This window comes from Anser anser (genome assembly GCF_964211835.1).
Source record: "Anser anser genome assembly, chromosome: 4".
Lineage (NCBI taxonomy): Eukaryota > Metazoa > Chordata > Aves > Anseriformes > Anatidae > Anser > Anser anser.
In genome coordinates, this window is record NC_139724.1 from 47,347,956 (window position 1) to 47,371,580 (window position 23,625).

Genomic DNA, 23,625 nt, shown 5'->3' on the forward strand with positions numbered 1-23,625 from the left:
ACTACGAAATTTAACAGGAAACCAACTTCTAACAAGGCAAGACAAAGAGCATTATTTCGTCCCTAGCTTTGATGAGAAATAATGTCTCAAGTACCAGACGCATTCAGTGATTGACCTTAGGTCCCACATAAGTCTGAGGGACAATTAGCAACTAAACCCACACCTTAGATGTCTTTTCTACCAGCATAGGAATAAAAAACAAAAAAAGCAAAAATGGAAACTGAAAAGTCTTCTCAGCTATGGCTTTGCAGAAACCAACTGTCCCTTTCAACAAGCTGTCTTGCCATGCAGTAACAAAAAAACAACTGCCTCAACAGCAAACACAACCTTCTGTGAATTCATTTCGAGTTGCTGTGTTCCCATGGGGATTCTTTGATGTCTAATAAAAGATCTCATCCTACAACCTTTCCTCGTGGTTCTCTTTTCTCTCTTCAGCTGCTTTACTCATGCAAAAGCTGAATTTCCTTTGGTCTTCTGCTCTACTACTGTCTCTTGTTTGCGTGACCGAAATTTCATTTTAATTTGAGCTTAAGCCCCACAACCACGCCAACCTCAGCACGTGTTAATCATGCGCGAGCACAGTAATGCCAGAGAACAGCAACTCCTAAACGCCGGCCTGCTCACCTGTTGAGCTGGAGGACAGCCTGCACCATTCTGGGCTATCAAGCCAGGGGACCCAAGTCCAAGGGAACAGCTCAGTGGCACCAGAGTTAGGTCAACAACGAGACTGAGTCAGTAACCATAACCATTTTCAGACCATCTTAGTAAAACTCTCTCTCATCACCTGGAGATCCCTGCAATCAAAGCTTGTTATTTCCACAGATAAACCCTTAACACGGCTCACATTGATACAGTATTTTCTGTAACTTTTTTGGACTTTCCAAAGCTAATACTGCAGAGTGTGGGTGTAACCCCAGGAAAAGTAGCCATGGGAAGCAGAAGCAGTACTGCATAGAAGCCTTGCAATTTTATGCCCACAGAGAAGATTTGTTAGAAAGAGGTAACTTCGTCTGCATTAACTAGACAATGTTCTTTCCCCCAAAGGGAGGGAATTAGTACCGTAACTGTAGGATCAAACCTATAAGTCAACACCTACAAAAGAACTACAGGCACTGGTTTTAGCTAGCATTGGGAATTTAACAAGAAAACTGAAAAGCAGATGTAGATATCTGAGTTGTGAACATCTCTCTCCTCTCACCAGATCACTCTGGCATTGCAGCTATCATTCTTGAAAAGGTCTTGGATCGTTCTGCTGGGTGCTGGGATTAATGCCAGAACAGTTTAGCTGACTGTAGTCTGTAAGAGAAGAGCTCCTGAGACTGCTGGCCAGATCGGTCTGTAAACTCTTATCTAAAGGGTCTTAGTATCAAAAGCCATTAGATTTCACTATAAATTCATTTTTAGTAGGCCAAATCCTCAGGCAACGTACACAATCACATTGACTTCTCAGGAAGTTAAGTCCTCATCATCGGTGAGCATCTGTCCCAAGAGGCTGCGTTGTATTGGAGCATCGGAGCATACACGGAATGATGAGCACACTGCTTTGTAGTCCTATTGCTGAATCTGAACTGACACACATGTATGAACTCTGGCTCAGAGCAGCGATTGAATGCGTAACGCACAAGGAAGCTTACTCTTTAATTATGAAGAAAGCGTCAATCAATACCTGTCTGGGGCAGCAGCTGCAGCAAAGTTCCTTTTCACTATTGCTGAATCATTATCTTTCAACACCTACACAGCTTCACTACACCCACTGTTTACAGGGATGAATAGTGCCACGAGTGACCGACAGGAAAGCTTTACAAACCCATGAAGTGGTGAACGAACCTCTTTACAACATAGTCCACCCTGCGTCAGTCAGACCTGTCTCCTACTGTTCAGTAAAGGCCAAATACTAACACCTGCTGAGTACCTTCCATTGAACTGAGCACAAGACTGGGATGATTTCAGTATTTAGCTCCAAGTTAAACTATTTTTGAAAACTCATGAGCATAAGAACTTTCTTTCTTTCACGCCAGCAGTGCTTTTCATAAGTATAAGACTAGACATATTAATGCTGGCTGATCTAGAAATAAGGGTTATTCTTTTTTTCAGATTTCAAACAACATTCATCCCGTTAGAAAATGGAGCTGTGTCACAAGTGACCTTTTCAGAGCAAAGTGATCTATTCAAGGTGACTATCATCAGGAAAATCAAACCTGTTTTTCAGCTAGCAAAGGTCAGTATTTGTCTCTGCGCCTGAGTTAACCACTGCAGTTTCATCCCCCTCGAGCTCACATTATCTCTTGTGAGGCTTGTTCCCTGCATGGAATATAAATACCTCAATGTGTCCCAGCTGAACTGCTATGGAGGATCATCAAAGACTTAGTGTAGTACCTACTGTAGACTGCAGTCAAGTGCTTTATGATCAATGACTTGATTTCAGGATGAGATTCAGAACGATTAGTATGTTCTGTGCAGCTGCTGCTTTTTCCAGACTATAAAGTACATGGATTAAGTTACACACATTAGTAATGTCATTTTTCTAAGCTTTTTTGCACCTCTGAGAGCAAACCCATAGACTAAAGACAAGAGAAGTAACAACATTATAAAACCGCTTTCACAAATACCCAAGCCAATGAAGGGATCCAGTCGCAACCCTTAGGAGCGTTTGTGAATGCTGTAGCTTAATTGCCATGCTAAAACTGTACTAAACAAATCTAAGCTATGACCTGAGCTAACAAAATGAGAGTTCACCTGCAGGTTACTGATCTACAGTAGTTAATGGGAGGATTTCCAATTTATGTAACACAATTTGTATGACCAGAAAAATCTTTTAACAATTTGTAAAATGGAGGTAACAAGTTAACAAAAGTAACACACTTTTTGCTCTTAGATAAGTACAAATACTACACCATCAGGCAAAGATCATACGTGTCACCTACAGACAATAATCAACGTGCTTCGCCCTTGTGACATTGAAAATGTGCGTGCTCTCCCACCCTGATTACAACCTCAGGCCCATCAGAGATGGAACATCCTAAGATCCTGTTGTTAAGCTCATCTCCTTCAGAGCCATCCTTCTTTTTGACTGCAGACACAGAGAGGACTTGACCCCTCTCCTGAGGGCCCCTGTGAACAGGAAAACACAGGCAGGCAGCATGCTAGAGAAAACAGACCAACTCCCCTCTCCTTTCACCTTATTACGAGGGAGGTTCTAACCAATTTAACCACCACCCTTCACTACTCAGCCCTGACTGCACAACACAGTGACATGTGTCCCACACAGCCAAAAAATCTGGGAACTATCATTTAGTTTATTTTAAGAACCTCAGGGAGAAAAGCTCCAGCAGCAGCCAACTGTGACAGAGGGGAGGGCAAGCCTTTTTCCAGATGACCCACCCCTCCCACTCTCTCATTGAAGCACCAGCATATCAATTACAACATAAATTAACCGCCAGGGTGGGTTAGCAAATGATTAAGCACTGAACCGGTGTAGCCCATAAAGCCAAGAGAGAAACAACAAAGGAAAAGGAGGGCAGGGGAAGTCGGTCTGGATTTGGCCTCTAACCCCCTCCCCTGCCTGGACCCACCAGGAAGCTGAGCCCCGCTGAACTGTGCCATGCACAAGTCATCAGGGTGTGGTGAGGACATGGTACAGTCCCCAGGGAAACTTTTGTACCAGCTTTCTGAAGTGAAACGTTACAAAAATCCACGGTCTGCTGGAACTCTTGTACTCAAATGAGACTCACTCTCATGTCCAATAAAAGGATGCCTTTAGTACTTGCCGTGGCTATTGTACACAGAAATAGCATTCCGTCTCACACGGAATATAAATAACTTTGTCACATTCATAAGCTGCTAGCACAATGCCACTTAAGTTGTGGTTAGAATTTAAAAGAGATCGATGAAGTTAAGTTCTGCACACCAAACCAAATCCAACAATTAAGGGCCTGAGATTAACTGGTTTAGCTAAAGCCATCTTAACCTTACAAAATAAATCCTTGCATTTCCTTAGCTTGGCCTATATCATAACCTACATGTCTATGGCGTGTGTAAGCATGGTTTAACTAAACCGGTTCCAAGTGAAATTCTGAGGATAAATACCTCTTATTATACAAAATTTTGATACAAGAATATCTGAAAAAAAGGATAAAAATCCACCAATGAAGAGATGTCGTCCCTAAATTCCATACTTGAAGCTGCAGTTTAAAGTAGTAACACAGGTCAGAAGAAGGTTCTTAGCTGGTAAAACTATCACAGCACAGACAGCAAAGGTTGAGTTAGGCTTCAAAAATACATTCTCGACATGCAATGCTCTGTCAAAGACCATCTGATTTGGACAGTTTGAAACTTGCATCTTGAAGTTTTGCTATTTGTCCAAAAGGCTCTGTTGCTCTGTTCAGATCAAAGGAAACGGGTAGGATGAATGATCTCTCAAAAGATAACAAATGTAAAGAAAACCTTTGGCATTGTTTGGAGACAATAACCTAAAATAAAACTTAACTGAATTAAATTCCCCAACTTTTGGGAAGCATAGAAATTCAAGTCATGTGTAAAGGATTGATCAGGTACAGAGGGCTCCAAAATTTGGCAGAAAACCAGAGCATGTGCATCTCTGGAAGAAAGCAGGGCTGCAATTTGGGATTAAAGCTGGCACTCACTGAAGGAAATAAAAATTTAGCAGAGGTTCCATCATTCATTCCTTCCTCTTGAATTCCTGCCCACGATCCCACAGCATGTTTTAAAAAGTTAGAGACATTAGGGAACAGTTTCACAAAATGGAGAGCAAGCAGAAAACTTTCTAGTGAGCCAATTAAAGGAGATCACTGGAGGAGGTGGAGAAAACTTGAGTACAGAGCGTCCATAAGCTCCAAGTATGTTCATGTGGCCTGATGGCACTCCTGCAATTCTGCTTTTATTCCACAACACAATTCTGCAACGTGACAGTAACACTGAATGTGTCACTAAGTGCATGTATTGTGTTTCTTCTCCATCCCCCAATAAACTTAAGTCACATGTGGTAAGGCATGGTTACTCCAGCATGTACCATTTATCCTGTCAGACTGTTAGCATCGTTTATTCAGGACTTGAGAATGCAGAAGTGAGCAACAGCAGAAGGACAGATGAGATTTTGGGGCAACTTCTTCATAGTCACTGTAGAATGAGACTAAAACAGAAAGGAAAACATAGTCAAGTCATAAGGTTGCTTGGATTAAGAGCTTGGGATATGGGATGCTTCTGAACAACAACAACAACAAAAAAAGACAGAAAATGTGAAAAGATTTCAGAAACAGAGACTGATTCTGACACGCTCCAAAGCTATGACTTCTCCTCCATGAAATTAATAGGGTGCCTGAGAACAGCTACAGGTTTTTGTTTGTTTGTTTCAACAAGAGCAATTGCAAGCCACAGACAAATTCTAACCATGAAATTCCTTACCTGCATTCTGCAAAATAAAAGCTTTAGGGGAGTCTGAACCTTGACTGTTGCTGACTCAGGCCTACATGTCCAGCCAGCATCTGTGGAGAACCTCAGAAGGCATGCCATCCCCAAACAGGTACCTTTCACTCTACTTACCAAAAATCCCAAACAAAGTTTGCTTACCAACAATTCCAACACATTTTCCGGTTGTTCTAAATCTATCCATCCCTCCTTGTTCCTGTTCTGATATGGCGTCCTCTGCCCCTGCTTCTTGCAAGACTGAAGTCTCATCAGGTTACAGTAACGGCCTATATCAACATCCTGGTAATTCGTACTCGAACCCAACAAGCATAAGCCTACGACTCAAAACATTGTGTGTACCGATGTGTGTGCCTGGCCAACAACCAATTATTCTGAATTTCAGAATTTCCAGTTTCCAGTGAACTCTGAGGTAAACATCCTCAATCTTAAATTCAATGCGAGACTGAATCCCACTGAAGGCCAGTCAGAAACATGATTCATTCACTGACCCTGTACAAAATAAACAAAAACTTCCGACTTTCTCCTCATTAATATCTTTGTTTAGATGTCTTGATATATTCGAGCAAAAATAAACCTAGTGACACTTGCATAGAATATGAGAGCAAATAAAAGGTCTTTGCAGCAACAACAGTCTCCCAGAACAGAGACTTTAGGTATTTGAAACAACATATTAAGAAGTTGCTGTCCGGAGAAGACTGATATTTACACAGCCTATTAAAGAGATCTGAGCACCAGAAAGTTTCCTTTGATGTCAATGGCAGCTGCCAGATGCACTGCACTTCTGAAAACAAATCAGTGTGATGCTTTGACCTCTGGTCATCTTCTCAAGTGCCCTGTTCTGTTAAAAATTGTCATTTCAGAGAGGGAGTTCTACAGCTGAGTGACTATTCAAGAGCTTAGCAGGAACTCGCACACAAGACTGTTGGCCAAAAAAAGAAAAAAAAATTCATTTGTGAGGAATTACTGGGTCTAAGAGAAACAGTAGTAGTAGTAAAATAGTAGTACAGAAGTTTACTTGATATTTGAGCAACAGATGCATTTTGACTTTTATCATGTAATTACGCATTTCATGGTTTGATAAGTTCTTTTAACCTCTCATTATCACTCTTCCAAGAGGTTGTTTTTTCAGGCAGTTTACAAACTCAGTGCTGTCCCACCTATCTCCTCCCTCCTCTTTGGGATGTAGGAGGTTTCTGTGGATAAGGTGCAGACTAAGGTTCAGGAGATCAGGGATTAGGCTCTTGAATGCAGTCAAGTGGTTATGGAACAAGTCAGGAGCCAGGGGTCCAATGCATAGGCAACATTCTTCTCAGTGGGTGCAAAACGGGCCTGTATTTAACAACCAACAAAGTAAAACAGCCAGGTTGCACTCCAAGTTTTGCCAAACCAAGTACTATGGCTGAAGATACAACGAAATTTGAGTAAAACCCTTCAACTCCAGAGATTTTCAGAAAAGCTGCCAGCTTTACATCACAACTTCATGTCAGTGTTCCATTTGGAGAGCAGGAAAAGGAAGAAGTATTCAAATCAGGGTCAGAATTGAACAAAATCAGAAATGCTAATCATACACTAAAACAAGCAATTTAAAATGAGCCGAAGAGTCAGAAGTATATTCAAAGGCTACTTCCTACAGTTCCACCCTGCTGACTACACTGTTCCAACATCACTTGCTCCAAGTCACTAGGTTTGTCCTCAGTCACAAGGGACTGCATGCAGAGATCGTGTGGGAGCCTGAAACATTGCTGCAATGCAAGGTCTTCAGAAGTATACACAGCTGAGTGTGACTGTTCTCAACTAGCAGACACTGAATGGAACTAACAGCAGTCTGGCCAAAAAACAAAGAGCAGAACACAACACATGGAATTCACTGCAGAAGGTAACTCTGGTTCCTAAAAGGTAGCCTAAGTTCAAAATTAGACCAAAAATTTCATGGAAGAGAAATCTATCCATGGCTGAAAAACAGCCACATACTGAGAATATTTCAAAGACACAGAAGTAGATGGGGCAAATCTCATCTAAGCATGCCCTCTTGTTACTGCTCTCTGGGTATTTACATATAGGCACAGTATATTCCTTAGTAGACTGCAGCCATCTCGAGTCTGACCCTGTACTGTCGCTGCCATGGGCTTAGTTATACCTGCCAAGAGATGATCTGGATCAGGTAGGTACTCTGTTCTTCCTAGCCATTATTGCATGGCCACACAATTCTTCCCTAAGTTTCCTTACAACCAATAGATTTGAGTAAAGCAAGACTGTTTTGGACCAATGCAAACACCCTGAATTACTCACAGAGGAGAAGGGCTATGGCAAAGGTTCTCATGTCACACACAAGCATAAGGTGGGTAATCAAGGGAAAGGCACGTTTACAGGCTGCCAAGTAACCCATCATCCAAAGCCCAGCTTCACTGCACATTTTCCTGGCGTTCCCAAGAACACAAAGGTGCCATCTTGCAAGGCAATTTTCATGGTTCACGAGTTGCCTGGTGGGCTGCCTACAGCGGCCCCGTGACCAGACAGCTGTTACTTCACTCACACAAGGGGGGATGCATGCGACAGCTTTCCTAGCAAAAACCGCTCCAAAAGGACCTAGTGGAAGGAACAAGATGCAGTTCCTGTTAACAGCCTACACAAAGCAAGAAGGAGAAATAAACAGACCTCACTGCTATAGAATAAGCAAATAAGCAACTTCAAGCCGTTTGCTTGCTCTGCCTTTTTAGCAGTTCTGATCCTCACCACATGTTTAAATGTAATCACCCCAAACCCCACTTAAGGGCAATAACATCTCAGGACATCTCAAGGAAAAAGAGAAAAATGAAAAAAAAAAAAATCAGACCAGTCACAGAAGTCGCATGCAGCAACGAATGAAGGAAGGACACTGAATATCAGGAGCTACAGTACTCAAACCCTACCTTAGTAAATATGCTACTTTTACATTTTTACGTCAACTGTATTCACTCCCCCTGCCTAGGCACTCAAACTGCTGCAGCGAAAGAAAACATGGAAGGTCGCAACAGACCATAATGCCAGCAGCTGCAGCTGATGCAGCTACCTGCCACCAAAAAGGCTCATTCAGAAAAGGACAAAGTGGAAACCTGTACTGTACCCCTGTAAAACTGAACATGAAATCCGAATGTTTTTGCTGTGAAACTTTACAATTGAGAACTAATACTGCATTAATTGATGCATCAGCTGAAATCAGTGTAGGAGGAATAAATATCACTAACGCTAAGAGCTCCAGGCATAAAGCCATGGTATCTGATGAACAGCAGCTGAGATGAAACTGGGGATGGAGGGCTGTTAAACGAGGGGTGCTGGACCGCAGGCTGCTGTACTAATGCTCTGCCAGTTCCCATCAGATGGTGTGTCTCTTTAACTAAAAATTCGGTTTTTGTTGTTTGTTTTTTTTAAGAACTCAATGCTGACAAGCTTTATGCTACATGCACAGAACTGGCAGCTCTTCAGATGCAGGTATTTTTCACTGGACAGAGCTCTACTAGCTGTCAACCTGAGACAGCATCACACCTTCGCTTAGATTTTGTCTTTAAGCCCTGTTTTTGAAAAGGGCTGGGGGAGAAAGAAACTGATTGCCCCTCAACAGCCCCTTTCCTCTCACCCCCACAGAAGGTGCCCGAGCTCCAGGGCATTTGCAGCCCAAGCAGAGCTGCGCCACAGTAATCGGCAGCTGTTCAAGGGAAGCACATCAGACAGCATCAAAACACTGCAGACCTGGTAATGCAGATTCCCAAGCAAGCTGGGACTGCTCCGTAACCACCCTGCCCTCCGGGTGGGGGAGATGCATCAGAACAGCAAGATAAATCAAACACCTGACAGTGCAGGACATCACAAAGCCCGTTTTAGTCAAAGCTGCCTGTCTCTTTGGGAATCTGCCAGTTAATAAAACCAGGAGATGAACGGCATCCCAGGATGTAAAGTTAAATGAGAATGTGCTGCTTAGCAAGGGCAACCTGATAGTTGTGTCCAAGGCATTTTTTCCCTGTAGTGTACCTCCTATCTCACTCAGCCAGATTAGAATCAGTAATGTTCCTGGTTCAAGTAATGGTCCTGGATTTTACTAGTCAGTCCACATTCAGGACGTGTAGGAGCTGCTGCTTTTTCAGAAGACTACAGGAGGCCAAGAAAGTAGAAATACACTTGAAAAGGAAGGCCACATGGAAAAGAGCTGTCCTGACAGGACAGGGAGCTGGGACAGGTCCTACTTCCCACCGTTCCTTGCTGCAGAAAAAGCAACAGTCACCTTTTCTGGGACTGCTGCTCCACAAAGAGGATCACAGTGAAACTCTTCAGAGCAGAATATATTTCATGTTATTTGCCACATGCCTAAACACATTCTATATGGCTTATATGTTGATCTTGTGCATTTTCTCTTTCTGTCCCAAGCCAGTCGCCTCCCTCCCTGCCTCCCTTCCCTCTCTCCTGCACCAGTCAGGTCAACTTGAAACACAAAACTCCAGCAATTCCTCTCTTTCTCACCACTCTGGTTAACAGGATAGACAGACAAACTACGATTTTATGCCATTAAACACATGCTGTTGTGCTACATGTATGGAAGACTACCTTTATTTATTCTTTGGGTGCAAGCAGCAATTTCACTGTCTGCGGACAGTAGTTCATGCAACAAAACCTGTCATATTTTCTGTTCTCTGAAGCTCAGTCCTACATTCCAAGATTACTGCCTCTTGAGAAATTCATCAAGAAGCTGAAGTCTTGAAGTCCAACAGAAAGTTTCAAAGATGAGCTGCAGACATTTTAGAAGAATTATTACGAATCCAAAGCCCCTAATCTGCTACCTACTGCTACTATTAGTAGAAATAGTTTAAAAACAACCCCACAAATCAGGCCAGCTGTAAAATTTAGGATTCCCTCTTCTCCCTTCATCTCAACCACGTCCAGAGTTCAGCCTGTATTATGTTGCTGCTCCAGTATTCAAGAACAATTTTAATACTGAACTCTTCATCTCTCTGTATTCAGAAACTTCAGACTTCCCTGCAGCAATTCAGAATATTGTCATAAACACTTTTAGCACATCATGCTATTTAGGACAAAAAAAAACAACAGGGTTTGATATCTGTGTTGGATTGGTGATCCTCTAATAAGCCCCCAACTCTGATCAAGTGCTTCAGAGAAATTACCTGCCCAACTTCAGAAAGCACACCTGGATCCTTGGCAGGATTCCTCTGTTGCCAGAAATAAAGTGCAGGCAAACTTCATTCATTTTTATCCTACCTAATACAATGGAACTGAGTAGCCTCCTTAGCCATATAAGTATGCAGTTCTGTAGCTTCTGTTATGCAGTGAGCATCTGTTTTCGTTGAACTGTCAACATTAAAACCTTGCTTTTCTTCCTGTCTGCTCACAATAAAGTATACCACAACGGTACTCTAATTCTTACTTCCAGCATGTCCTAGCAATCCAGCAATGGTTTGCATTTAAGCTCATCTGCTACGTCTCCAAATCTTTGCAGCTCTGTGAGGTCCTGCCAACGTGCTGCAAACTTTTCTAGTTTTCACTAACACGTAGTTATATGCCACTTGCCAATTCCGCCCCCTTGCTGTTGACCCTTTCTGTTCATCTATACACTAGCAGACAACAATTGTTCAATTTGAACTTCTAGCCCTGATCCTGATAGCTTGTGTCAAAGAAAAAATACTTGGAATTTTGATTTGCTTCCCACTGCCACAGAACACAAGATAAACAGGAAATACATGACATGTGGAAATGCAGACCAGACGCACAGGAGGCACCGCTTACAGGCAGGAAATCAATAACCACTCACAACTGTCTTCTCCAATTCAAAAAACATTAGGCAGACTTACCCAAGACCATGCCAGATAAAAATATTTTTCTTCATTAAAGTAGCTGTAGTACTATGCTAGTACTATTTGGTCAAGCACTGGAAGAGGCTGCCCAGGGAAGTGGGGAAGCCCCCGTCCCTGGAGGTATTTAAGAGACGTGTGGACATGGAATTAAGGGACACGGTTTAATGGTCCAACTCTGCAGGTCATGTTGAGAGTTGGACTTGATTTTGAAGGTCTCTTCCACCCTCTTAATGATTCTATGATTTCTAGCTTACCTTAGGCTTAAAGAAAGCTCCAGTTTTGTCTTTGACACTTTGCCAGGCCTAAGCTATCGATCTCAAGGAGGCCTGCCCTGCGGGAATCAAAGATTATATGAGTGACATCTCAAAACAAATTCATGTCACTGCTTTCAGAGCAGGACTCTCCCATTACTTTCTCCAGATAAGCAGACTCCTGCATTCTGTCTTTTCCTCATTACTCACCAAATGATCATTCTTTAAAGTATGCCCTTTAAAAATCAGTTACCAAACCTCCCACATAAACGAAAGGGGAAAAAATTCATCAGAGTTCTAAAGTTTATGTTATCAGTGTGATATACACAGACTCAGACTGCATGGAAAAAGTGGCATAAGCTCCCTCTGGACTGTAGCAGCTTTCTAAATTTCTTCCAGGTGATGAAGACAGTCATTTAGAAGGGAATGGACTTTAGAGAACACACAAATCAGTAGAACTAGGGAAAAGCTCAGCCTAAGTAGGAGAAATCGTGGTGGTGTTTTTTTGGAAATAACATTCACAGGGAGGTATGTGCCTGGATACCATTGCAACAAATAAACTCACATACACCAGCTTGCCAACAGCACCTTTGTGTGAGAAGGCTGCCCTCATTTCTCATGTACTATTACCAAATTCTGGGACAAGCTGCAGTAATTGTTGAGGTAAAAGCATGAGGGGAAAAAAAAAAGAAAGAAAAATGAACAAATCTATAGACAGCTTACAAAACCTTATATAGACCTCAAATTTAAGTGCACTCAGAACCATTTAAAGAGCATTTTCAGCCAAAACAGCTATATCACTAAGCATTTATTTTGAAGCCTTCCCTAATTTGCATCAAACACAGGTGAGCCCATGCTCAGTGCCAGTCAGAGTGGGTCAGAGACTCACAATGGCTCCAAACATTGCTCTTGAGGAATGGGTGAAAGAAAATAATCACCAAGTACACCAGAATAGTTTTTAGAAATAACTAGAAATAGTAAGGACCAGCTGAAATCAACAGCATTTTATCTTCTGTATCTCTGGGAAGGGACAGAGTGCCTAGCACAGCTCAGAGTGTGTTGCCCTCAGCTCTAGCAAACCTATGGCAAGCATGCAGGCTGCTGCCCCAAGGGATGCTGGCTGCACCCACTGCTGCCCAGATGGGATATCCCATCAGCAGTTATCCATTCCAACTGGACAGCAACAGCACCATCTATGTTACAAAGCCCACCTAGAATGCAAACCAAGCTGAACAGAAAGGACAGCAGATCTTTTTTGCCAGGTTATGTTGGTTTGGCCTTTCATATTACACTCACTCTAGTACTTATTAAAAAGTTTCAAATATACAGTTTCATCCAGTGGCAAACCTAAGTTCCGCAGTAAGCCCAAGGCTTTGCAACAGCTCATCCAGAACAAATAGCACCTTCTATTTTCACATTCTCCAGTTTGCTTCTTTTTGTGTTTCCAGATCTGCACAGTGCCCTCAGATAAAGGGCAGAGCTGGTACTTCAAGCAGTGTGACAGCTGGGCATGCTATTACATGATCTATACCTCCCTGGAGTCTGTTCTCTCTCTCTATATGTATAAATACATAAATATAAATACACAGAGAATATATATAATAGGCAATATATATTTAAGTGTACCTGAAATGTTTAGTTGTTATACCTTTGTGACTTCCTAACCCATAATGGCAGGAGTAACTGCTGTACTTAACCTAAAAAAACCTATTCCTTCCATACCAATGGTATTTTATTTACATGTTATACACATTTCTGTATCACCTATGATTGCCATTATGATTGTCTCATGCTATGCTTTCATTTTAAGTAGCCATTCTTAGCTATGTAACTGGTAGGTAAGAGAACAATATAGAAAACAGCATATAGGAGAGAACATACAGAATATAACAAGAATTTATACAGAACAATAACCTTTTTTCCCCTTCCTTCTATAGACTTGCATTTGCATTCTGTTTGTGGTGGTTTTGGTCATCTGTTACAGTTATCCAGAACTGAAGATATGTACCCTGCTGTGCAGAGCTATATATTTAGGCCAGCTGCCAATGCTTCCTCCAAATGTGATCCAAGCAGGATGCATATATAAACTGTTAGGGCATAGAGAAGAGTCAGGTGATGAGCATGCAACAGGCAAATTACTGTGCTGGATACGAATTCTCAAGTCCAGACCTGTCAACACATACGTGCTTTTGGTCTACTGATGGAGCTGTGCTGAAATAGTCACAGGACTTGCTCCTAAGTTTGAAAAAAACTAATCCTGTCTAAGCTTTTGACAGCAATTTTATATAACTTCAGCCAGACCAAAACCAAGCACATTTCCCTATGTGCTGCAATGTGTATTTGCTGCACAATTAACATGATAAAAGTCTGCATTTTTGACAGTCTTTATTATAAAAGGTTTGCAACCTCCGCATCCCACAGATCTCTGGTATGCCATCTGTCCCTTAGATATATTTCCCGTTACTCAAAACAAAGGAGATGTAACAAAGTCCATCCTGTAAGCAATAAAGCTAATATTGTTACCTATACTTGTGTGCATTACCAGTTTCAGTTGTACATCCCATTACTTTCTGCAAACCAAGAACCCCATTTAATTTTGTTACATCAGCACATGGCTTTTTCGTAAAAGCAAAAAAAAAAAAAAAAAAAAACAAAAAAAAGACCACAACACCACCAACAAAAAAATCCTCACACACTCAGACTTTGAGAAATTTTAGAGAAATAATATTCTTCCTCAGTACCAGAGAAGCTTTTAAAGATGTGTTTTTAATACTGACTCCTCATCCTATCAACATTACTTCAGAAGTCAATTTAACATATACCACCATGAGCATCCTCCAGATTGGTAACAGACTGTGGAAAGCAGATGTTTTCCCGTTACAATCCTAACAGGCACATGGCAGCCAAAACCTTTTCCAGTGAGTCACATTTTCGCAAACATCACATTCCTTTGTTGTGCTTGGAAATGAAGGCAAAACACTGATGACCCCTGGCAGACTTCTCTCTCTCCCACCCACACCCCGTGAGCAGTCCAGGGAGATGAAGCTAACTCACGAGCTCCACACAGACAGGAAAAGTTCCTCTTTGGAGGCCAACTCCCATTTATTTACATGTCACAGCCGTATTTCAGGCCTTGCCTTCTGCTTACGACAAGCTTTCATTTCTCCCAAGAGATGAAGATTCTCTTTTCCATCTCAATTTTCCACCTGTCAAGAGGCAAAAGTCGTTCAAATTCAGAGGCCTAAAAGGTAGAAGGATTCAGGATTCTCTTTGTATGGGTTGCTATGTAATTATTAATGCTACTTTCATCTGGTGATAAGTAGCTGGAGAGGATTTGGTTTATTCCAAGCCCACTGAGCCTCAGCACCTTTGGAAGTGTTCTCTGCATTGGAAAAAGCTGTGTGTTAGTTTTAATATCTTGCTTCTACTGACACCCAGCAGGTCTATTACAAAGGGAAGGCCGAGTATAAAAACATTGAGTACTTATAAAATAATTTATCCCCAAGGAGACTTCACAGCCTTGAAATTCACAGCCATCTTATCTAGCCTCAAATTGACTGCTTATGCTTTTTGACACTCAGTACGAGGAATACGAGGAATCCCTCTCACACATTAGTGTCACATCAGTTTAGGAATTCTGACAGTGACAGATAAGTTGAATGCTATTTGGGAAACCAGTTTTGCATGTCTTTTTGCTTGGGATGAGAAGTCAGCATCTTGAAAAAGCCCTGTCCTCACTTGGACACGTAGTAAAAAAGAAAACCTTTAAAAGGTAAATGAATACTTTCATTAATTCAAGATGTTGTATAATACAGCTTTAAATATAAGTGAACCATTATTTAACTAAAGTTGCTTATTACCTGCATGTCTCTTAAGCACTTTCTAAAAAGGTTGGGTGTGGAGATATCGGTGTTATTCACTCTGTCCATGAACAGTTGTACTGTAGATTTAAAAAGGTAACAAACCCAGTTCACAGCACTAACTCCAAGAAGAAATTAGTAATTGAGCTTTCTAAATGGCGGATGTAGTACACCGTTACTGACTTTTACCATGTGACAGCCTCTATTTGCAAGACACCAGCAACAGAATTCCTGTTAGCTTCAATGAAGCGTGGAAAACAAAGCTCTGTAAAGAACTCAGGATCTGATAATGTAAAGTGATTTCTACACAATTTTTCATGTCGTCTTAACATCTATTCTGATACTTTTATTATCGGAGCTTAACTTGAAAGCACTCTAACAAATCTGATCCTCAGCTGCTAATATGCATAGGGAAAAAAAAAAAATACACATACACGCCACTGAAACCTCCATTCTCCCCAGCCAAGTTGCAACTCATCTGACTTTCCACTCCAGAAAACAGAGTCAGTGCTCCTGCCAGAAAAGCAACTGAAATGAAACACAGAGGAATGTCCATTCCTCTGCTCTACAGGGTAGGTATTTACAGTATATTTTGGAGTTTTGTCCTGGGACACAGGTTTAAGTGACTCAAAACTCAGGCTTCCACTATTGTCCAAGAAATTACTTCACACTTTTCACCATTGCAACCTGATTTTCCTCTGACACAGGAACATTTCTTTTCTTCCCCAGTCTCATCCTGTTCTAACTCTTCACATCATCAACAGCTTAACTGTTTGCTGTCTCAGCTCTTCTTTGAAGATCATCGTACATGCTTCCCGATCCATCTACATAATTTGCCAATTGCTTTCCTCTTCCCATCAATTTAAGCGCTCTCCAGTTTTCTTACTCATTTCGTAGTCCACACAATTATCAGAAAGGTATTAGAAAAGGCTACAATGATCTCCTGTTATCTGTGTATCAGCTCTTCTGCATATATCCTTAGAGATGCTTACAAATTTGCTTCTTCAGGCTCTTTGTTGCTTCTGGTTTGTGTTTGAACACTTGGAAGAATACTCTGGGCTTTGTTGCAATTACAATTCACAAGCAGCACCACTGCCTCGTCCTTATTAGTGCAGATGAAATATTTTCAGCCCTACACAGCTTTATCAGTAAAACAAAGCACAAAGGCAGCTTCCTGTAGAGTAAGAGGGAAGAAAGCTGTTGTATGCCAGGTGCTCAGCACTCACAGAGTAGGGCCCTTCAGTAGGTGCAGTTGAAGTAACAATAGACAAGCTGTCCTGGTCAGACCAAAGCACTGTCCAGACCTTTTTTGCATCTCCAGGAGTGTGTTAACATGCAGATCTTCAAGATGAGGGTTACTGAGACAGGTCTATTTGACAGTCTCTCCAGTAAAGCATGTGGGAGCTGAGAGTGCAAGCACAAAGCTTTACTGGGTTGGATGGGGAGTCTGTGTGTTGAGCAATGCTCAGTGGATTTCTTTTTGATGAGTTTTTATTCAACAAGATGTAGGGCTGCAAGTGCAATCTTTTACTATGCAAAGGGAGAAGAGCAGTAAGCCTGAGAACCTCCAGCAGAGAAATATTAGCACTTCGCTGGGTAGTTTCTGCCTTTTTTTCTTCCATTATAGCATCTCACAACTTCAAACAAAATCCTGTCTCTCATTAAATTATGAGAGCTGCCAGCCTAGTGTGACACTGACAGCCACTCAAGTCCCGCAGAACACAGCATTATTAGTAATGGTGTGATCAGACAACTTACTTTGGAAGGGTACTGATAGTCACCACTGTTCAGCAGCATCAGCCCCTTATTCATCCCACCAGCTCAATTTCATCTTTTATTTACCACCCAGCAGGATTTATTTATTTATTTTATTTTATTTTTTAAGGCATGTACTGGCCAAAGGAGTGCAAAAGCTCCAAGCTAAAATATGCCAGCTCAAAGAGCTGAACAGGGCTCAGACAGTGGTTGTCTGTCCCTCGCATCCTCCCCTTCAAACCAGGAATAACTTATTTCCCCAGTCATGAAGTTACAAGTCACCAAACAGATGGAGTGGCATTCAGTGACAGGAACCTTTACTGCAGCAGTACAAGACACAGACACCCTACCACAGGGCTAAAGGGCAGCATCTCACGAAATCCAGTTACCCAGTCAGATGGAGACTTAATGTGTAAGATATCTTTCTCTCAGGGCTATTTCTATCACAGACAAAGACAAGAAAAGAACAGCCTTCTTGTTCTGCCTCAAGAGGACAAAGACAATTTGCAGCACTGAGACCATGAATCAGGCAGTGAGTGTCCTGGGGAGAAAAGGAGCCCTCTCACATGCCTTCCACAGCATCACTGTGACGCTGCTGACCTGTACATAAATCTGAATTCAGAAGCAAAACACACTGCCCCATATGCTTTAACAAACAGCTTACCTAAGACATGCATTGCTAGCCACAAGGACAAATGCTGGCCATGGAAAGCTCAGGGCAGAAAGCTGTCCCAGAGCCACAGCAGCCCAGAAGGTGAGCTGGAACACAGCAGCAGTTGGAGGTTTCCATTTGGCATGGTGGAAAGCTCAACAACATGCTCTTGCTATCAAGCTGCAAGCAGTTAACCACTTTGCAAACATACACTTTCTATACAAGAAAACACTGATTTCAGGATCTGGTAAAGGGTCCTACATTTGTTGCTTTGATGCCATCACTAACATGTTAGGAAAAGCCTTAGAGTTCTTGCTATTTGCCACTTGAAATGGGTCTTCTTGCATTTTTTGTAGAGAGCTCTCCAGCAGAAATACATGTCAAAGATGACAAGCAAATGCCAAATGGTTGAGTTTAGTTACTGCTTTGCTTCAGGAGACGAGGACTGCTTCTGCTGCCTTTATCACAGCACACAGCAGCCTACCTCAAGCTGCTGGGGCTCCTGAGTAAGCAGCTAACTGCAGACTGTCCAAGACAAGAAGCACATTTGGTTCCCCTGTATGGCACTAGTGCTGTCTGCAGAGCTGCAGGTGAATCCTTGCTGTTCGGTTGGGTCCCGACACTGCTTTCAGTTGTCCAACATACGGCCACTCTTGGTAGCAAAGCTGGCAGCAGCTTCCAGAGACGCAAGGACCCACAGAGCATCTCCAACTCCGAACTCCATCTGCACCCACACAGCACCACATCATGTTTCTGAACAGGCTCGATTGTCAAGCACTGAGTTTATCACCTCAGAGAATTTGTTGTGTTTCTTCTAGAGACTATTAAGACTTGTTACAAGTTTCTGCATCTGGCCCAGGAAATGCATGAGACCAATCACACCATCATTCTTCTCCAGGCCTTCTGAGCTGCTCTTTCTTGAGCTTCTTTACATCAACACTATCTTTAGGGGTGTTAATTTCATGCTTCCTACCTACTGTAAAGCCCCTGCTCCAGGAAGGCCAGCAAACTCAGGCTTAGTTTAATCCATGTGAATTGTTCCACTGAGACTAATAAGAAAAGGTAGCATATAAACTTAAGTGCTTTGCTGAACTGGGGCCAAAGCCTCCTAAACCATTTTAACCACAGGAGACAGAAATCAGAGCCTCAGGCTTTTGCTCTACAGCTTTATATCATATTACAAAGTTCCCCACTTCCAGACCCCTTCCTTCTGAATTAGAGCCAAAAGGCTTACAGGCTTGCCCAGAAGACAGTCAAGTTTATGACTTGACTAGGGTTTTCCCACATCTTGTGCCATTTCACATCTTCTTTCCTTTAGTTTATATGATATTCTGTCATCTCTAAATGAACCCTACTTCCTTAAAGAAAAAAGCAGGAAACCAACACCCTAGCTCAGCATCAGCAACTCCCTCCACCACCAGACATCTACATCAAGCCAACTCCAAATGTTTTCTCATGATTTTCAGAGAAGCATTAGCCTGTGATACCAGTAACAGATTACTGTTTTCTGGCTAAGTATGCCACTAGCCCTTTACCCCAACACCTTACAACAGATTATTTGGATCTACAGTGCACGCTAAACAGGATCTGATGATTACAACATTATTTCCAAACCTGAGCTCACCCATCTAAGGAAAAAAGAGAAAAAAAGAGGTTCTCCACAAAATTCATGGAGTCATTTTCAGAACTGCATGGATTTTTGACAATGTTTCTAAGTAAAAGATTTGGTCTCCTTTCAATTTTGAACCTGCAGAATTTCCAAGCAAGCTGCAATAACCACAAGAGAAACTCGGAGTTTTCAGGACAGGTCCTGAACTGCCCAATTCTGCTATCAAGTGATAGCAGAAGTTGTGGGGCTTTTTCATCATCCAGCTGCCAGCACCACATAGTTGTCCCACAGACTGCAATTATGAGGAACCACTGAAGCATGTGACAACTTGGACATGCACATGTGTGGGGAAACAGCCTGTCCCACCAGCCTGAGTGCTCTTCAGCAAGGAAACAAGGACGCAGCACAGCAACCAAAAGCTCATGAGACCACGGAAAGCAATCATGGGTCTGATTTCAGAAACTCAATTAATGCTGAGCCGTAACAGGACTGTACACTTAAAGGTCAGAAAGAGGCTGTAGCTCCAAGCTGAAACCCAATTTCTGCGTGAGCCATGAGGCTGACCAAACTGCACCTTTAGATGTTACAACTAACGTAAGATTCTTGCTTTATGCCTTTGCACCTCTTCACATTAGCAGGGAAATACAAGGTGTCTCTGGAACAAGATAAGGAAAGGTTCCCTCCAATCATCTCTTCAGAGGCTAAAATAAGCCACTCAAAACACACTCCGCTGGCCTGAACCCAGGAACAGACCTTACTGTGCAACCTGGAGGAAGTATTCAGGCACATGAGTTCTGCTGCCCGCTGATCCCATCGCTGACATTTACCTACCACCCTGGGGAGCAGGGAGGAAGTTTGAGACAATTTACAACACTGGACAAGCAGGAACACAAGATAAGACAGTACAAGCTCCTTAAAAACAGTAAGTCCTTTAAGGACCTGACCTTTTTTCTGCTTTTCTGTGCTTCAAACTCATTGCTCGAGAGAAGGGAAAAATGCGGGAGGGATTCATCTGAGGAAGTAACACATCTACACATTCATGCTTGCCTCTGGAGCCCAACCAGCCTACTTTATCTCCCATTACACAAAGCTGCAACTCACCTCACAGGTCTCCCAGTTGCCTTGCAGACAGCAGTATCTACAATCAGGTCCTTTGGAGTCAGACCTCTTTGTCAGATGCCTGTATTTTCACAGAGCCACTGAAAGCAAGTGTTTCTTGAAGCAGCCAACAACCACATGATGAAACCAAGTGAGTGCTTTTTAAATATCTTGGAAGCAGACTGCACGCCTGTGGTTCAGGGAAGAAGGTAGTCACAATGAGGCCATGTCAGAAGTAAGAACTGGCAATAGCCAAATCTCATTCACTGTACCCAGGGAACAACCACCTTGGCAGGAAGGATAGGGAAGCCTGAAGAGCAGTGCTCATCAGGAGCACAAAAATCATGCCACATTTCCCTTCAGCCTGGCAGCAGTTTTCCAACTGAAGATTTCTGGGAACATGCTGCAACACCCTTCTGTAAAGCAGTAAGCAAGCAAGCAGAGCCTGGCTTTGACACTTATGATAAAGGTTGGGTATTATTTCCCTAAATGTAGACCCTTTTACATTTCAGTAATAGATAAGGTTTAAATTATGGACTCTCTTACACAGGGAAAAATATCTCTCCAGTGTCTTCACTGTGAAATCATGAGGTAGCACACACATTCTACAGTTCACTTGTGTAAAAAGAAATAGGAGCAATTTCAATCACCTCTTCAGTTAGTTTATCTTTGTGCAGCATTTACAAAATGGAAAGCACTGAGTGGCTGCAAAGAAACTCCATCCCTGGGAATTTAAGTCAATCTCTTGGTTACTAGACAAGTAACATTTATGTTGTTAATGTACTGATTTTTAAACCGCTGCAAAAGGAGTTTAAGTTATGAGCTATTAAGGTCACCCAACTTAGTGAACAATTTGATCTCTTATTGGTACAAGTCACTGCTCATCTCCCCACAACATCTCAAAGGAAGCTCCCATAGACCTTCAACTGCAGCAGACTGTCAACAAAGTGCACGGAAAGTGATTGAACATCTGATACAGGCCCTGAGATACCACTTAGGTGCTATACAGAAACAAAGTACGATGAGTAAAGAATGAAGTTGCAAAGTTAAGTTTTCAGAGTTAGAAAATCTAAATAGGAGATAACCCGGACATTTAGCAAGGAACATTTAACCTCAAAGTTTGACACACAAAGAGCAACTAAAAGAAGTCCGTGGTGAATGCCACCATCTTCATCTGAACTGAGGACTAATTTTGCACTGTATGCTTGCATATATTTAATCTCAGCCAAGGTTAACAGAATCTATTATGTTACCAAATAAAAAGTAGTAATAACATCTATGGAGCCAGTAATACTGATACTTCCTAGCATTGCTCTCACCTCTTAGAAGCAGTGACTGCCACAGTCACAGACTGCCTTGCAACAGTTGCACAGCAAGCAAGCAAAAATAAGGGCACAGGAGACATGTTCCTTTCTTAATTTTGCCACCTTTACAATGTTTCCCTAATATGCCAGGAGCATATTTTGTTGCCAGGATGCTCATCTTGTTGCCTGAGTAGTATGACCATACCAGACCATAACCCCTACCAAGTTCATATGAGCAAGCGATTTTCCAGACAAGGGAAAAAAGGATCATGAGGATTTCAGGTTTACTCCCCATATTCATTTTCACAGTGTAACGCATTTAAGGTTCTTGATGCAGTGCAAGGAGAAAAAAAAATACATATATATATATGTGTGTGTGTGTATTACCTACAAGCAATCTGCATCAGACACAAAGACTTCCCTACGCAGCCCTACAATATCAGTTAAATATTGCAGAAAAAGACTACCCTCCCTTTTGGTAAGCTGAGCCATTTTTTTTTAGGACAGGACAGCAGTAGCAGAAATACTCATTAATAACACAATCCCATATTCTTCTGTTCCTAGGTTCAAGTGCTCAAGCCCTTATACTTGAGCCAAGAGATCAAAGACGCATCCAAATTCATACAAGCTCCCCAAGTCCAAATTTTGCCACCACCAATTTCTGTTCTGGACTTCAGGACTAAAATACGCCAATGCCCTGGGCCAGAACTTCACTGGATGTAAAAAAGCAGGCCTTCAAAGCCAAGAAAATTAGCTTTACCTAATCATTAGCTGGCAGCCTAGCCCACCGTGACTTTCATGACTTCATCCATTGAAGGGCTGAATTTTTGTTCCTACTTGCAGTGCTCCATGTGTGTACCTGTAAGCACAGAACAGCACTGGCTAGGCACTGTAACAGGACCTCACCGACTGAACGCCATGTGTTCCCTGCACCTGTGCAGGTCAGCCTCAGCCTTCAGCACAGAGAAGTTCATCATTCTGCCGGGACTGTTTTCTCTCAAGCAATGGAAAGGGCATCGTTCTGAACAGTCTGGCAACAAACCAAGGTGACACCATAATTGCTAAGAGCTTGGAGAAAGTATTAAACATGAGATAGAAAGGAAATATTCGGTCAGATCCAATTATCCTGATGAGCTTTAGATGTAAATTATTGAAGTTCTTGGCATATGCACAGGTACATAGGCTATCCTGAACCAATGACCACCTAAGAAAAAAGATATGGCTGCATCTCTTAGTATCTTTAGGCTGATCCTCTGCAAGGGAGCAATTTCACCTTGTGCCTCATGCTCAAGTGGACTGAAGTTTCCTCATGCCTTTCTTTCAGCTCTTCCACCTCTTGTCTAAGTGACCAAAGTACAGAGCCTGCCCCTCCAAGGGTTAAAAGATGTCTCAGAACAAGGAAAGCTGAGCATTTGCTTTTAATTCTGTCCCCTCCTCTCCTCCCAGCCTCAGTTTTTCACTTTGCCTTTTAAGCTTGCACATGCCATGTGAGCTTGTGGGATAACTGACCAGCCTGAGACTAAGAAAGCCTTTTTGCTTTGAAACCAGCAAAACTAGTTCAGGAATTGCAACTACATGTAGTCAAGCCTGCCCTGTAATTAGCTTTAAATAAAGGTCCCCTCAACAGGAAACTAAATACCCAGACTGTTTAACAATGACTAGCACTGCAGACACGGCTTTCACTCCTTTGCCTCCAACACAGCAGCAGGTTTTCTGCAAAGCACAATCCAAGCAGCATATTAAAGCACTACAAAAACAACCATTTACAAAAGGGTCCTATTTGGTCTCTCAAAGAGGACATTTAAGAGTGGCAT

The 23,625-nt window shown here is 42.2% G+C and overlaps 1 protein-coding gene across 2 annotated transcripts in view; it reads right to left on the reverse strand.

Annotated features, from left to right (window-relative positions):
- Positions 1–23,625, reverse strand: part of RASGEF1B (RasGEF domain family member 1B) — a 156,035-nt gene that overhangs the window by 79,270 nt on the left and 53,140 nt on the right. The window contains exon 4 of one of the 2 annotated variants that reach the window (XM_083835086.1): positions 22,572–22,670. The exons of the other annotated variant lie outside the window; for it this stretch is intronic. The gene's annotated coding sequence lies outside the window, so the exon portion shown is untranslated. The remainder of the gene's footprint in view (positions 1–22,571; positions 22,671–23,625) is intronic. 2 annotated transcript variants of the gene reach the window in all.